Here is a 13,720-nt window from a genome sequence, read left to right as displayed (position 1 = left end):
ACACACCACTCCACCTCGTACACACAAACTCCTACTCCCCATTAATCCACCTCGCTAAACCCGCAAACACGAAGTCTACATTTGCTTTCATGAGTCCCGAACGCGCCCAAGTCCTTCCTTCCGCCTCTACTCTACGCATGAGCTGGTGAAGCGATGGCAGCTCTCCATCAAACACCACCGCGTTCCGATGCTTCCACAGCTCCCATAGTGCCAATAGTAGGATAGCATGCAGATCTTTTGTGCCCATCGTATTCAACCGTTGCTTCGTACATAGCCAAGATTTGAGTGAACCTTGCGGCGTTGGTGTCCACTCCGGCTTCCCCAACGTCGTGCAGACCACCTCCCACATCGTTCTGGCGAAGACACATGTTAGCAGCACATGGTCTATTGTCTCCTCTTCTTGGTCACAAAGTGGGCACTTGTCCTGGTGCGGCAACCCTCTTGTAGCGAGCCTGTCTGACGTCCAACATCTGTTGCGCAAAGCCAGCCACGTAAAGAACTTGCATTGCGATGGAGCTCTTGATTTCCACGTTAACTCAGCAGTCGGAATCACCTCCCGGCCCCAAAACTTGGCAGCATATGCTGATCGCACAGAGTATTGCCCACTTGCTTCCCAGGACCAAGTGAAAGCGTCCTGCCCAGTCTCCATAGGTTCCCATACCTGCACTCTTTGCCATAGCTCCAAGAACTCCTGCAATGCATTTGGGTCCAGATCAGGGTTGATGCAGGAAGCCCAAGAGCCATTCGATGCCACCTGCCCTAGCCGGCTCGTCCTCCTAACACGGCTTGGGACCAAGCTGTAGACGGTCGGTGCTACTTCCTGAATCCTCCGCCCATCAAGCCATCTATCCTCCCAGAAAAGCGCGTCCTCACCATCATGCGGCGTGCACCTTGTTGCCGCTTGAAAGATTTGCATCGAGTCCTTCGGCACTTTGATCTGAAACTCACTCCACTGTCTATCCTTATCCGTCCTTTGCAGCCAGAGCCATCTAGCTTGCATTGCCACATTCAACCATCGCAGATTAGGCAACCCAAGGCCTCCTGCCCATTTGGGGGCACACACCACATCCCAAGCAACCGCACAATTTCCACCATTTGCTTCCCCTTTCCCACACCACAAGAAACCTCGACACACCTTATTCATGGCTGTCACTGTCTTGGTAGGAAGGTCCAATGCCATCATAGCATGTATGGGCATCGCACATAGAACAGATTGCACCAATGTAAGCCTACCACTTTTAGGCATGAGGGAAGCCTTCCACTTTGGGAGCTGATTCGCCATCTGATCCACCAAAAATTGTAGCGGTGTTGCTGATTGCTTCCTTATGGACAAAGGCAGCCCAAGGTAGCGCACCGGGAAAGCTCCCACTGGACATCCAAGCTCCTCACTCGCCATAGCTATGCATTGTTCCGAACACCGTATCGGAAGGACAGCTGACTTCCTCATGTTTATGCGCAAGCCTGATGCCTCACCAAAGATATCAAAGATGCATTTGCAGATCGCAAGATCCATTGGTTCTGGCTTGCAAAACAGGACTACATCATCCGCAAAGAACGAGAGTCTCTTCTTCATGCCCGATGGCCCCAACGACTGCAGAAAACCCCTGCTGGCTGCCCACTCGAAAAGCCTGTGAAGTGGCTCCATGGTGAGGATGAATAGCATCGGTGAAATAGGGTCCCCCTGGCGCAACCCCTTGCAGTTGAAAATTGTGCGACCCGGGTCACCATTTAACATTATCTTGGTGGTGGACGTTGCCAAAATCCCACACACCCAAGATCTCCACCTCAAACCAAACCCAAACCGCTCCAAAACTTCCAAGAGAAAAGGCCATTGCACCGAGTCAAACACTTTTGAAATGTCGAGCTTCAAAAGGACAGCGGGGTTCTTCAAAGCATGCAATCGACGAGCCATGCTCTGAACTAACATGAAGTTGTCGTGCAACGATCTACCTTTGACAAACGCACTTTGATGATTCCCAACAAGTTTTGGCGGCTCCACCACAAGTCGGGAGGCTAGAACCTTCTCAAAGATCTTAATAGCTCCGTGCACAAGATTGATAGGCCGGAAGTCTCCCACATCCAATGCCCCATCCTTCTTGGGTAGGAGAGAAACCAACGATTTGTTGATTGTGGCCATTCCTCTCACATCTCCATCATAAAAGCATGCCATAACTGCCATGAAATCCTCCCGAATGATATGCCAACACGTGGCATAGAAACGCCCCGTGAACCCGTCCGGCCCAGGTGCTTTGTCTTGTGGCATCGATTTCAGGACCTTCTCAACTTCCTCGACGGTAAATGGCACCTCAAGATGCTCAAGATCAAGTTGCGGCAGCTGAAGAGCCTTCAGGTTTAGCGCATGTGTCTTTGTAGCACAGAAGCCAAAAGCTTGTCCAAAATAATCATCCACAGCGTCCGCCACTTGTTCCTGACCTGTGAACAGGTTGCCATTGTGTCGCACAACCCGAATAGTATTCTTTCTTTGCCTATGACTTGCTTGTTGATGGAACAATCTTGTGTTGCCATCTCCTTCGCGCAAGTGTAGCATGCGAGACCGCTGCCTAGCGATGGACCATTCAAGAGAACACGGGCCTAGCAGTTTCCTCTTCAAACACTTGCGGAGCTCCACTTCCGCGGCCGATAGAGATCTGGTGTCCATGGCAACATCCAGTCTGTGAATCACCTCCAATGCTATACGTATTTGCAGTTTCACATTACCAATCCACCGATCGCTCCACTTTTGAAGAGCCATGGCCGTTGCTCTTAGCTTGTTGTGAAGTGTAAGATATACATTAGATGCCACAGGCTCCGAGTTCCATGCCACTTGCACCGTCTCCATAAAGCCCTCCGCCTTAACCCAGAAGGCTTCAAACTTGAAGCGCTTACGTACATGCACCTCCAAGTTCATGTCCAGCATGAGTGGACAATGGTCCGAAATTGCCGTCCCCAGTGTCGAAAGGAACCATGAGGGGAACGCCTCATCCCACTCGTTCGAGACAAAGACGTGATCGATCTTCTCAAGAGTTGCATTCTGCCTTTCATTTGACCACGTATATCTCCGAGCGTTGAGATACAACTCCTTCAACTCCAGCGAATTAAGCTTTGTCCGGAATCTGCTCATCATTCTGCGATTGATCCGGTCATTGCTTTTGTCCTCCTGATTTACCAGCAAGTTAAAGTCCCCCGCAACCAGCCACGGACCCTCATGCAAGTCCTGAATCTCCACAAGCTCCTACAAGAACTCCACCTTCTCCCTTCTTGCCACCTATCTTTGCCGTCAGCTGCCACAATATTGTGTTGTTAGTTGCCATCATATTATGTTCGCTGTTACCATTGGTTCGAAATGATAGTTGGCATCCAGATTTTAGAAAAGAGAATAAATGTGCATGTCCTACTTGCCATGATGTGTTGGTTGTCTATGCAAGAAATGTGATAAGATTGCCGTATTTTCTTGTATGTGCAAACATAAAGAATGCATTTTGCGGATATTGATCCGTTCTTGTTCATGCAGTGACTGAAAACAAAGTGGGAGAAAAAAAGAGGAAAAATGAATCATGAAGACGACACTGATCCTTGGTTTTTTCAAAGGCCAGAAACGCCCCCTTGGGATGCAGTAGAGTACAATCAACTCATTTCCGCAGGGCCGTTGCTGCCACTACTAGAGCAGTACGCAAGCATCGGTAGGATGCATCATCAAAAAAGGGACAGTTGCCATATTTGTGACGAGGAAGATGGCATTCTAGTTATGTCCTACAATGTCATTTTTCGCAGGTTCTTATGACCCAACCACACACACGGGGATACCATGGCAAGTATAGGCACAGGGCGCAAATGCTGACAGATGTATGGGGGACCAACTTCAAGTAGCCAATGTGGCAAATCAAGGTAACATGTATGGAAAAAAACATACTGGTGCCGACATGAAATTAAACTTGCAAGGATGGCAAAGGCTTACGAGTTATATGAGAAAACACAGGGCCTTTATGTAGCGTGTGGCAACAGGTGGCAACTATGTACCTGCCATCAACGTCGTATACAGGTGAGACGAATGAAGTGAATTTGTGGATAGTGATTCAGGAGAATAAACATAGGACAAATGCATTTGCCATGCCTGGACAACTACATTTGCCATGCTTGGACAGGTGCAGTTGCCATGCGTGCACAACTGCGTTTGCCATGCCTGGACAAATGCAGTGCTATTCCTGGGTTGCCATGCATGCACAACTGCATTTGCCATGCCTGGACAACTACGATTGCGATGCCTGTACAGATGCAGTTGCCATGTCGAATCAATTGTAGTTGCCATACCTAATCAAATGTGATTCATGTGTCTAAACAACTGTGCTTGACAAGTGTGAACAAAAATTTGTGTGGCATGGTTGAACTACTACATGTGCCATGTTGTACAAACTACAGTTGTCATGCATTGACCAACTGCTAAATGATCACAGGTTGTTATGGTGGAACCACACCAGCAAACATCTCATGGCAAGCTTCACAGTTGCAGTCCAATGCTATTGCAGATAGAGCACATCAAATTGAAATTACAAACCAGATGCGATTAGCACATGCAGCACCAAGGTAAAAAATATGTGAACTAGCAAAACAATAGTGCATTTGCTTTTGTGGAAAAGCATGGGGGGAAATGGATTTGTCACGGCGGTGGCGGAAAACAACAAAAATGCTACCAAGTGGACACGTGCACCTAGAATGCATGTTTTGATGCTAAAGGATGTTGGTTGCCATGCATTGGCAACAGTAGCTGCCATGGTTGTTGAACTGTAGCTACCATGGCTCAAAAACTGCAGTTGCCATGCATGGCCAGATGCAGATGTCATGACTTGTTGTATGAATGATATTTTGCCAAATCAGATGCAGTTGCTATACTCCATTACAATAAACCTGCCATTCAAGCAATGCTTACATACGTATCTTCTTTTGCAGGGCCTTCGACTACAATCAATAGCGGCGCAGGGACATCTACTTCGGGAACCTCTAAGCACACGAAAGAAGCGTTCCACCAGCCAGTCAACAGTCCTGCCACAAACAATGCAGAATCAGTGTCAGAAATGGCAATCGTTCCAGCAATGCCGACAAGCACACCTTTGCACACTAGGACAAGCAACACTCAAGCAGATGAAACAGCCGCCAATACTGAAGTGAATGATGAAACTGATGAAGGAGCACAAGGGGATGAAGAAGATGGGCAATCAGAAATCATGGTACCTCAGCCACCATATGTTGGGCAAAGATTTGATTCGTTTGAAGATGCCAAGGAATTCTACCAGACATATGCAATGTTCCATGGGTTTACGGTGAACACCGAATACCATAGGAAAATTAAAAAAAACTAACGAGTACAGCAGAGGTGAGATAAGGTGCTACAAGGCACAAAGGAACAAGAAGGGGAAAGGTGTTTCCCCTGTCGTGCCGGAACAAAAGAGAGGTATCATTGTCAAGACAGAATGCCATGTCCGGTGTAAGCTAAACGCAGATGGAGCACAGTGGGTGGTCACTGACTATTTCGACGAACACAACCACAAACTCATAAAGAAGTCTGATCTGGTAAAATTTCTGAGCGCTAGGGATGAAAATGGAGTGGAAAGTTCCGCTTTTCCGGAGGAAAAATGGAAACGGAGAGGAAATATGAAAATGGAAATGGAAATTTTCAAAACGGAAACGGAAATGGAATTTTTATGCGGAAACAAAAACAAAAATGAAACAGTCTTTTCTGGTGGAATAGACGTGGAAACGGAACTTTCCGTTTCTGTAAATATGGAATTTCCATTTCTACTATAGGTCTATGGCTGCATTGTAGCCCAACTACCAAACAACACACAATGACACAATGAGTAGAATGAGCACAATGTATCCTTTGAGGAGCAACTTTTACTACCAGACACGTACTCAAATAGACCCTATACGGAATTGTCATGTACTACTACAATACTATCCTATGTTGCTAACACAACCATATTATTTTGTAGTCATGTTAACAATTCATTTGTTTGGATTTTTGTCTATATTTCTCTACGATTCAAGGGGTTTTTATGTTCTAGTCGACAAACCGTTTTGTTTCCGTGTCCGCTCTGTATTCGCTCCATGTCTGTTTCCGATAGTATTTTTTCCGTATTCGTTTTCGCGGTTTCTGTATTCATTTCCGCTTTTGCAAAAAAATATGAAAGAAAATATGGTAGCACCCAGTTCCGTCCGTTTCCGCGCCATTTTCATCCCTATTGAGCGCCCACAAAGGATTCAGCCCCCTCGAGAAGAAATTCATAAAGTTGCTACATGATTGTAACGTCGGTCCGTCAAGAATGGTCCAAATACTGTCCATGATCCACATCGGAGATGGTAGACTGAGTAACATGCCCTACATACCAGCAGACGTCACAAACTTAAAGGCAAAGTACCGTAGAGAGAGCAGGTTGGCTGACATAGAAGCCATGATAGCCTACTTTGAAGAGAAAGCACAATCAGATGCTGATTTCTTCTACATGATAAGATTGGACGATGAGGACCGTGTCAGAAACATGTATTGGGTGGATGGTGCTGCAAGAAGGGCCTACAAACATTTCCGTGATTGCATATCATTTCATGCGACATATCTCACTAATATGCACAAGATGCCCTGTGCTCCATTCATAGGAATAAATAACCACAATCAGTCATTGCAGTTCGGTTGCGGTCTCATTTAGAACAAAGATACGGATGGTTACACTTGGCTATTCAAAACCGTCTTGGAGTGCATGGATGGACTTGCTCCGATGAACATAATAACAGACCGGGATTTTAGCATGTGTGCAGGCATAAGGGAGGTCTTTCCGTTAGCAGTGCACAGGCACTGCAGGTGGAATATTATTAAAAAGGCCGAGGAGACGCTAGGACCATTTTTTGCTGACCGTCTAGAGCTGCACAAGGCATTTGAGTTATGCGTGGACCACAGCCCGACGGTGGAGGAGTTTGAACGGAGTTGGATGGCTATGATTGAAACATACCAAGTGTAAGACAACGAGACACTTACTGGCCTGTGGGAGAAACAAATGTACTGGTGTCCACCTACTTCATGCAGTGCTTCTTCCCATTTCTGCAGACTACGCAGCACAGCGAGGGGTTCAACATTGTTTTGAAGCGGTATGTGAGCCCTGGCAACTCATTGCTGCAATTTGCCAAGCAATACACAGCTCTGCAACAAAAAAATATTGGGATTTGAGCTACAGCAAGAAGCGAACACCGCACTCAAGCAGCCTAAATTGCTAACATATTTTCCAATGGAGAGGCAGATGAGCAAGATATAGACCAACAAGATTTTTAACAAGTAAGTCGATTATGTTACCCCTTATTTGCACAAAGCATGAAGATAGTAGGTGCCATATAGAATGCAATGCTGTTGCCATCTTTTTTGACTTGTCAATCTATTGAAAATAGCCATTGAATACAGTGTAAGCATGATCTGCAGTTGCCATGTGGGTTGAACTATAGTTGCCATGTAGGTTGAACTGTAGTTGCCATGTGGGTTGAACTGTAGTTGCCATGCGAAAATGATATGTAGTTGACATGTGGCCCAAAACTTCGTTTGCCATGTTTTATAGCCATGTTAAATGAAATTCATTTGCCAATTCAAAATGTTATACATTTTGCCATGTGAAAAATATCATGCAGTTGCCATATGAAAACAAAAAACACAAGAATAGATGTAGGAAAAGAAACAAGATTTCCATGCCATTATTGGGTTTTAGATATACGTGTTGCTATGTTACGGCCTACATAAAAGTGAGTTGCTACAAACATAATATAAGAGTTTAACAAACACACAAAAACATGAAGATTCCAGGAAGAAATAAAGCATGCCAGCATGTACACGGCTTATCAGGTGGACGAACATACGTTCAAGGTGTGTTCACTATTGGGCATGTCGGAGTCAGAACCTGAAGACCCGGACAAGGGAAGGAACTACTATATGAAGGCAATGATAAACGAAGATGAATACTACTGCCAATGCTGCAAATTCGAACATGACGGGATTGTGTGATGTCACATACTGAAAGTAATGGACATGCACGCGGTCACGCTATTGCCCCGCCATTTCATAAGGCGGCGATGGACTTGGGATGCTGACGATGTGTTGGGGCCACAAACATCAAATGCAGTTTTGGCTGTGTATGACGAGAGACCGGAGGCAACCATGGAAGCCGTGAGGCACGTTGTGGTAACCAAGAACTATGTTGAACTAATAGATGAAGCATGCAAGAGTGATGAGATAGCGAGGGTGGCAGAAAAAATAGAAAAGCCCTGAAAAGGGAGCTTGATGAGATCAAAAAGAGAAAGGCTGAAGAAGCCTTACACAGGTTCCCCCGCACATCAAGTGTGCCTTCGTCCATGGGTCCGTCATCTGAAAACTCAGAGGTAGGGTCTGGAATATCAAGACGCAAAACCAGGCCAGGAACCCGCTCCGTTCCATCACAAAAGGGCATGCAAAAGAGATAAGATACAAATCGGGGTTGGAAATTCAAGCAAAACACAAGAAAACAAAGAAAGGGGCGGGCAATCCATAAAAGCAATTGTGGAGGATTGTAACTTATGTGCCGATGAAATTTTTTGTAAGGTATATGGTCAGGATTTTAAAAATTCAAGAATGAATGTTGGCCGACAACAGGATGTGAAATAAATGGCATGTATGCCACGTATGTGATGCTAAATCTGCCATGCAGCTTCCATCGAATCCGCCATGTGATTTCTACTGAACCTGCCATCGCGTAGATTTTTCGTTTTCAGGCCACACATTTTGTTTATGTTTTTTGACATGCTGATCTATTGAAAAATGGCAACTGGGTACATTATAAGCATGAAAAAAATCATAGTTGCCATGTGAAATCACCTATAATTGCCATATGTAATGAAAATGCAGTTGCCAGGTGGAATGATATCTACTTGACATGTGAGACAGAACTACAGTCGCCATGTTTTATGAACTGCATTTGCCATGTTAAATAAACTGCATTTTCCATGTCAAATGTCGTGCAGTTGCCAGGTCAACATGTAGTTGCCATGTCAAAATATCATGCAGTTTCCAAAAAAACAAAAAACAGAACGATTACTTTCACTAACCGTGTCTGATCAACTATATTTGCCATGTTTTCAGGCATCATAGACACATTCAAACACCCAACTGGTACTACCAACCACGAACACATAAATAGTACTGAAAAATAAACGTAGCTGCTGTCAAACCTAAGTAGGTTCACATCCACACATATATTACAAATATTTTCAATGCCACTCACACGCCACCACTATATACTAGACTACGAAAGGGTTGCGGTCATAACATAGTACACGAACATAGTTTTAAAAGAAAAAGTTGATACCTTACATTCATCAGCCACAGAATGTAAGGTAGGCGTGCAGTATGGAGAACCACGTGATCACTTGTACTTCTTGTTGGCTTTTTTGACAACTTCCTCTATGAACTCTTATGCGTTGGCTCGCATGTTGAAATCTTCAGTCATCAACCAGTACCATGTGTATATTTTGCGAAGCTCAACGACCATTGCAGCTGTGACGATAGGGACCCGTCGGCCTTCCCACTTAGCAAGGTATTCCAACGTGTGAAACCCACAGTCATGCCTATAAAATAAAAAGAATCAGGTCAATTCGATAGAACAGAAAAAATCATAAACTTTGATGCACAGGAGACAAAAGGGTTTAGGATTGGTGTGGAGGACACATGAAAAAAGATAGTAATTACCGATTTCCTTGCTTCGTAGTCACGACATACTCGATTGGAAAATGATTCATCTGGACCCTTGAGTTTTCGTAGTGACGGGTCCATGTATCTTTGAGGTTGTTGATGAAGAATTCAGCATTTGTAGTAAGGTCTGTATCAGCTTCTGAACGCATTGAATCGAGCACCTCAAATTGTTGGTTCTTCAGGTCAAGGCAAATCGCGTAGTGGTGACCACACTTGTCATGTGGGTTGATAACCCGCAAGTATACGTGATAGTTGTAGCCTCTTTAGATAAGTAAGAGTGTCGAACCCAACGAGGAGCTAAATGTAGAACAAATACTCTCTTAAGTCCTATCGGCCACTGATACGACTCTACACACATTCGCTTTACCTAGAACAAGTATGAAACTAGAAGTACTTTGTAGGTGTGATAGGATAGGTTTGCAAGATAATAAAGAACACGTAAATAAAAAGTAGGGGCTGTTTAGATAAAGATGCAATAAAGTAAATATAGCGAGTGTGGAAAAGTGGTGGTAGGAGTTGTGGAATTGTCCCTAAGCAATTGACTACGTTACTAGACCGATAGCAAGTTTTATGTGGGAGAGGCCACTGCTAGCATATCATCCCTGACTTGGAATTCTATGCACTTATGATTGGAACTATTAGCAAGCAGTCCGCAACTACTAATGTTCGTTAAGGTAAAACCCAACCATAGCATTAAGATATATTGGTCCCCCTCCAATCCCGTATGCATCAATTTCTATGCTAGGTTGAAGCTTCTGTCGCTCTAGCCCTCCAATACATAGTCCTATCAACATACAACTAACCCTATGGTGTGATGCACGCGCACGCTCATATAATGGGCACCAAAGGACAGCAACATAACCACAAGCAAATTAAATCAATCATAGCAATTCATCAACCACCAATAGGACAACAAAAATCTACTCAGACATCATAGGATGGCAACACATCATTGAAAAATAATATGAAGCATAAAGCACCATGTTCAAGTAGAGGGTACAACGGGTTGTGGGAGAGTGGACCGCTGTAGATAGAGGGGGGGAAGGTGATGGAGATGTTGGTGAATATGACGGTGGTGTTGGTGAAGATCGCGATAATGATGATGGCCCCCGGTGGCGGCATTCCGGCGCCACCGGAAGCAAGGGGGAGATCCCCCCTTCTTCTTCTTCTTCCTTGACCTTCTCCCTAGATGGGAGAAGGGTTTCCCCTCTAGTCCTTGGCTCCCATGGCGTGGGAGGGGCGAGAGCCTCTCCGAGATTGGATCTATCTCTTTGTTTCTGCGTTCTCAAATTCTGCCCCTTCACCGTTTCCTTTATATCTGGAGATCCGTAACTCCGATTGGGGTGAATCTTTCGCCCAGATTTTTCTCGTAAAATTAGTTTTCTTGCGGCAAAATAAGAGCGTCATCTGCCTTACGAGTGGCCCACGAGAGTGCCAGGCGTGCCCAGGGGGAGTGGGCGCCCCCTGTCTCGTGGCCACCTCGGGCACTGTTTCGCGTTGATTCTTCCTCCAGAAAATCCCAAATATTCCAAAATAATTCTCCATACGCTTTTATCCCATTTGGATTCCGTTTGATATTGGGTATCTGCGAAACATAAAACATGCAACAAACAGGAACTGGCACTGGGCACTGGATCAATATGTTAGTCCCAAAAATAGTATAAAAAGTTGCCAAAAGTATATGAAAGTTGAAGAATATTGGCATGGAATAATCAAAAATTATAGATACGACGGAGACGTATCAGCATCCCCAAGCTTAATTACTGCTCGTCCTCGAGTAGGTAAATGATAAAAAAGATAATTTTTGATGTGGAATGCTACCTAGCATAATCTTGATCATATGTCTAATCATGGCATTAATATTAAGACACGAGTGATTCAAGGCAATAATCTATCATTTGACATAAAAACAATGATACTTAAACCATACCAACCAAGAAATTATGTCTTATCTAAATAACATAGACAAAGAAAGCTCATCCCTAAAAAATCATATAGTCTGGCTATGCTCCATCTTCATCACACAAAATACTCCCATCATGCACAACCCCGATGACGAGCCGAGCAATTGGTTCATACTTTTTAACGCGCTTCAGCTTTTTCAACTCTTATGCAATACATGAGCGCAAGCCATGGACATAGCACAATGGTGGTAAAAGATGGTGGTTGTGAGGACAAAAAGAGGGAGAAGATAGTCTCACATCAACTAGGCGTATCAACGGGCTATGGAGATGCCCATCAATAGATATCAATGTGAGTGAGTAGGGATTGCCATGCAACAGATGCACTAAGAGCTATAAGTGTTTGAAAGCTCAAACTGGAAACTAAGTGGGTGTGCATCCAACTTGCTTGCTCATGAAGACCTCGGGCGTTTGAGGAAGCCCATCATCGGAATATACAAGCCAAGTTCTATAATGAAAATTCCCACTAGTATATGAAAGTGATAACTCAAGAGACTCTCTATATGAAGAACATGGTGCTAATCTGAGGCACAAGTGTGGTAAAAGGATAGTAACATTGCCCCTTCTCTCTTTTTCTCTCATTTTTTTATTTTATTTTATTTCCCTTTTTCTTTTTTTCTTTTTGGTGGGCTTCTTTGGCCTCTTTTTTTTATTTGGGCTTCTTTGGCCTCTTTTATTTTTCATAAAGTCCAGAGTCTCATCCCGACTTGTGGGGGAATCATAGTCTCCATCATCCTTTCCTCACTGGGACAATGCTCTAATAATAATGATCATCACACTTTTATTTACTTACAACTCGATATCTCAAACAAAGATATGACTCTATATGAATGCTTCCGGCGGTGTACCGGGATGTGCAATGATCTAGCATAGCAATGACATAAAAAAAACAGACAAGCCATGAAAACATCATGCTAGCTATCTTATGACCATGAAAAGCGATATGACAATGAATACTCAAGTCATGTATATGATGATGATGGAAGTTGCATGGCAATATATATCGGAATGGCTATGGAAATGCCATGATAGGTAGGTATGGTGGCTATTTTGAGGAAGGTAAATAATGGGTTCATGATACCGACGAAAGTTGCACGGCACAATAGAGGCTAGCAAAGTGGAAGGGTGAGTGTGCGGATATCCATGGACTCACATTAGTCATAAAGAACTCATATACTTATTGCAAAAGTCTACTTAGCCCTAAAAGCAAAGTACTACTATGCATGCCCCTAGATGGATAGATTGGTAGGAAAAGACCATCGCTCGTCCCCGACTGCCACTCATAAGGAAAGCAATCAAAGAGCACCTCATGCTCCAACTTCGTTACATAACGGTTCACCATACGTGCATGCTACGGGACTTGCAAACCTCAACACAAGTATTTCTCAATTTCACAATTGCTCAACTAGCACGACTCTAATATCACCACCTTTATATCGCAAAACTATTGCAAGGAATCAAACATGTCATATTCAGCGATCTACAAGTTTATGTAGGATTTTATGGCTAACCATGTGAATGACCAATTCCTATCATCTCTCTAAATAGATATAAGTGAAGCAAGAGAGTTTAGTTCTTTCTACAAAAGATATGCCCACGCTCTAACAAATATAAGTGAAGCAAAAGAGCATTCTACAAATGGCGGTTTTCTATATGAAGAGAATCAGGCAATCTAGACTTCAAATGTTATAAGTTAAGCACATGAAGCATTCTATAAAGCCATACTCAAAAGATTTAAGTGAAGTGCAATGAGCATTCTATAAATCAACCAAGGACTATCTCATACCAGCATGGTGCATAGAATAAAAATGAAAACTAAATGCAAAATACGCTCCAAGATTTGCACATAATGCATAAACGAAACAAATACGAAAACAAACCGATACTTGTTGAAAAAAGAGGGGATGCCTTCTGGGGCATCCCCAAGCTTAGAAGCTTGAGTCTCCTTGGATATTTACTTGGTGTGCCTCGGGCATCCCCAAGTTGAGCTCTTGCCTCTCTTCCTTTT

Source organism: Triticum aestivum, chromosome 2B (assembly GCF_018294505.1).
Source record: "Triticum aestivum cultivar Chinese Spring chromosome 2B, IWGSC CS RefSeq v2.1, whole genome shotgun sequence".
Classification (NCBI taxonomy): domain Eukaryota; kingdom Viridiplantae; phylum Streptophyta; class Magnoliopsida; order Poales; family Poaceae; genus Triticum; species Triticum aestivum.
This window is presented reverse-complemented; position numbering follows the sequence as displayed.